At 45.3% G+C, this 4,481-nt stretch overlaps 1 non-coding gene across 1 annotated transcript; it reads left to right on the top strand.

Moving 5' to 3' along the window:
- Nucleotides 1-1,736: 1,736 nt before the first annotated feature.
- On the top strand, nt 1,737-1,818 carry trnas-cga (transfer RNA serine (anticodon CGA)). Its single transcript has one exon. It is a non-coding gene; the product is annotated as a tRNA-Ser (tRNA).
- The last annotated feature ends 2,663 nt before the right edge of the window (nt 1,819-4,481 follow it).

Below are 4,481 nucleotides of genomic sequence, written 5' to 3'. Positions count from 1 at the left end.
GGCCCCTGGATGACTCGACCACGCTGCATAAACAGAAGTAAACAAGGAGTCACAGGGTCAGCTGCTCCAGCGCAAGTTCCCGCTCGCCTGTCCAATACAAACAAACAAACAAACAAACAAAAAGCGATTATTTCAGTCGCAATGACCCAATTCAGATGATGCCCCCTGCATATAATCTCAGGCTGTCGTGTATCACGTATATGCAGAGAATGCCTAATTTAATTCCCACTCTTATCCCACTATTATCCCACTATTACATACTTAGGCATTCAGAAGAAAATATATTTTGAAGAAACACCCCATGTAATTTTACTTGGAATAAGTTCATAAGTACAGTTACAAAGCAATAACAAAAAAAACCTGAGCACATCTGCTACTTGAAATAGCCACGCTGGACACAGTTGGTCCTCTCACTCAGGCTCTGAATAACAAAGCAGTTGCTCTTACAGGATCCCACCTCAGGGTGGCGCTAGCACTCTTTGGTCAGCCACCTGTTGCTCCAACAGCTTAGTTGTCCATGCAAGGCAGCCTCTGGCCACTCCAACTCCAAACTACAGACAAGCAATTATCTAGACTAGGTGCTAACTGATTGAGTGTAGCTTTTTATTTTTTGGCAATAACAGCATTTTTATGTATCATGATCAGAACATTAAACAGTATGACCGTGTAGTTAAGTATAAGTGTATCATATTGCATCCATGCAGTATAATATGCACATTAATTAAACTATTGAAAATAATGACAATTAAACATGTCTACTGTATCTCAAATTGTCTGTGAATTCACAGGTGTGTGTGTGTGTGTGTGTGTGTGTGTGTGTGTGTGTGTGTGTGTGTATGTGTGTGTGTCTGGATGAAAGAGTTTGTCTGTATCTGTGAGTGTGTCAGGTGTTCAACCTCAAGCCAAGAGGAAAGCGGGGTACTGGGCACATGGTGTCACAGACATTCTCTCATCATCACACCCCCCCCCCCATCCACCCACCCACCCACATACACACACACCCTCACACACAAAATTCAGTGACATGAATTACATACACAGTGTACACACTGACATGAATACTTAAACACAAACACGCACACACACACACACACAGTCACGCACACACACACACACACACACACACACACACACACACACACACACAACCATCCTCAGGAGGCCGTCTGGAACTCGCTGGCACGCGGTGGCACAGACTATGGCTGTCTCGTGCTGCTGCTGTTGCGGCCGCTGCTGGTGAGGTCAGAGGAAGCGAGCCTCGTCTGCCCCGGCACAAAGTGCCAGTGTCCTGTGGCAGACAGCTGTGAAGCAGGGACCACGGGCATCTGGGCACTTACACACTGGCACATGGGCATAGAGGTGTGTGGCATTGACATCTGACAGGGTGTGTGTGTGTGTAAGGTGCGGGGGGGGGGGGTGGCGGGGCCGGACATATTTGGGGGGGGGGGGGTGGCGGGTTCTTGGAGGAAACGGAAGAGACAGAAAGGACTGGCCTTGTAAAATGCCTGTGTGAGATGCATAGAAGGATAGTATCGGTATTCCTATCTTGCTTCTGTGTGAGTGCAGTTTGACAGTGTTTAAATGCAAGACTTTATGAAGACTCACAAAATGAGTATTTCAGCATCTTGCTACTTCCTATGGTCTGATGCTGATATTATACGAACGCAACATGGTGGGTTGAGCTAGAAGAAGCAGTCTATGCTGTAATTGATTTCAAAGCACAGCTTGTGAGTGTGGCTGTGATGGCCGAGAGGTTAAGGCGTTGGACTCGAAATCCAATGGGGTTTCCCCGCGCAGGTTCGAACCCTGCTCACAGCGTCACTTTATTGGGCTGAGAAGAAAGGGGAAAAGTCAGCCATGCATTCCATTTCATTCAGCAAACCCCACCCTTGCAGAAATTTCTTGAAATAGCCATCAAGCATCCGCCAGCTAGCAGACTGGTAATCTTAGCTCACTGCAGGAACTGCAACGAGGTCATTCATTTTCCATGTTTAACCAGCATGCTTAAGAGTATGGCTTTGATTAAAATGCTAATTAAACTCAGCACGCAGAGCACAGCATTCTTGCCAGCCCAAGGTCAGAGAGATTCTTTAAGCATGTCTTCACCAGGAACCCATCTCTCCTTGCAGTGACAATGGTGACATGTATTTAGTCAGTAAAGACTGATTTGGTCTCAGTGAGCACATGCCTTTGTCTACATCAGCGTTCTGTTAACCAGCACTCTCTCTCTTATTAGTAAGAGCAATTTCCACACCACGACCAGCGACTGTGCACAATAGATGATAGACTAAAAAGCAATTATGAAAAAGTGGTAATAGACTGAGCATGGCATGGTTATATTCTGAAGGGGACTCAGGCTTAAGCTGAGTGCTAGTGGAGGCTTGCACTCTTTCACAGATCTGCCCCTTTACTCAGATTCACTCTCTCCTTCCTCTGCATGTCTTACTGGTTGTTTTCCTTTTTGTGCTTCTCTCTCTCTCTCTTTCTCTCTCTCTCTCTCTCTTTCTCTCTCTCTCTCTCTCTTTCTCTCTCTCTCTCTCTCTCTTTCTCTCTCTCTCTCTAACCTCCATTAGTTCTGACACGCAGAAGCACCGTTTCTGTAAAGGTCATGACCTCTAACAGCAGGGGCAGGCAGCGCTTTAGTCCTTCACACACACACTCACACACAGACGCACACACACAAACACACTCACTCACTCTCTCACACACACGCACGTACACACACACACACACACACACACACACACACAAATTCCATTTCCTTGCTTTCAACATGCTGACAACTTATTCACACACACACACACACACACACACACACACACACACACACACACACACACACACACACACACACACACACACACACACACACACACACACACACACACACACACACACACACACACAACCCCCCCAAACACCCCAACCCAACTGACTGGGCAGCTTCAAGGGCGAGCTCAGATGTTCACCAGGACAAACCGCCTCTAATTGGGCTTGGGAAAGACCCACTGTCACTGTGTGTAAGCTTGTGAATGTGTGTGTGTGTGTGTGTGTCTGTGAGTGTGTGTGTGTGTGTGTGTGTGTGTGTGAGCACACACTTCTACACCCTTTCCGCATTTTCATGTTCTTCTATGCATGTCTTGATGTTTTTACCCCCCCCCCTTCTAATTTAAAAAAATTTCGTGTGTATTCTACAAATTGTAAATATGTATTCTATTTGCATCTATTCATCTGGCATAAACATTTTGGATCTGCAATATGTGCAAACTTAGCATGTCTTCATCATCTCCCTCATTTCTCTGTCTCTCTACCTCCCCTTCTTTCTCTCTCTCTCTCTCTCTCTCTCCCTCTCTCCCTCTCTCTGTTGGTTTTCTGTGTAGGTTTTGTGCCATGTGCCAGTATTAGAGTGAATCCTCTAAAAGGTTGTTTCTGTGTGCTGCCGTCCTGCCCTGCTGCAGTACATAAGCGCCATTCATCTGCTCTCGTCTGTTTCTCCTCGTTTGCTTCCTCTTTCTCTTCACTCACTTTTGTCTCTGGAGAGTCTCCGAAAACAGTGTCCCCCTGTCCACAGCACAGCCCCCCCCCCACACACACACAGACATACACACACACACACACACACACACACAGACATACACACACACACACACACACACAGTACCCTCCCATCCTCTTGTTTCTCCCCACTTCACACTTCAGCCACCTGTGTTCTCTTGATCGCTGCCAACACCAGCCGGTCACGTGACAAGCATGCCAGATAACCACCAATGAGAGCATGGCATGAGAGCGGCCAATGTGTGATTGGATGATGGGTTTAGTGGACTGGGCTTTGATACACATTAAGAGGAGATGAAGCAACTGAACAATAAGCCAAAACAAATATGCCAACATCCAGAATAATCCCCTGCATTCATTAGATTATACTCTATCATATACACAATCATTAGATTATACTGCATATGAGATGACATTTTAATAGACAACAGGACAATTGTTGTCACGCAATCTGAATACATAACAGAGAAAAAAATTCTACTCTTAAGGTCGTCAAGATAACCGTGATCAAGATATTAACCATACCGTACAACCATACAGTAACCATATTACATTTTCGTAGTAAGTCCTAAGCATGCATAATGAATATCCATGGAGTTCAAGGTTTCCTCAAGCCACGCGTACAAATGTACATAAATCCATCTCTACAATAGGAAAAATGTTAATTATGTGTAGAGAAAATCATTCCAGCTAGAGATTGGATGAGAATATTGTGTTGTGGGTGTCACAATGTTATTTTCATTTTTCAAGTCCAAGGCCAACCAAGCAACCATATCTTAAAGACACCACTGGATGCTGCTTGATGGATAGTCACAATATCCGGTTGTTTATTTCCACTATTCAAAGTAGCCAATTAGAGAACTGTCATTCTACTACTCGCTTACTCCCTCAACCTAATAAATCCTATTTTGCACGGAGGCCTGGAT

The sequence above is a fragment of the Alosa pseudoharengus genome, unplaced genomic scaffold (assembly GCF_046254945.1).
Source record: "Alosa pseudoharengus isolate Yale_2024_CS ecotype anadromous, Long Island Sound unplaced genomic scaffold, YU_APseudo_1.1 YU_APseudo_1.1_scf_17, whole genome shotgun sequence".
Taxonomy (NCBI): Eukaryota; Metazoa; Chordata; class Actinopteri; order Clupeiformes; family Clupeidae; genus Alosa; species Alosa pseudoharengus.
This window is presented reverse-complemented; position numbering and strand designations above follow the sequence as displayed.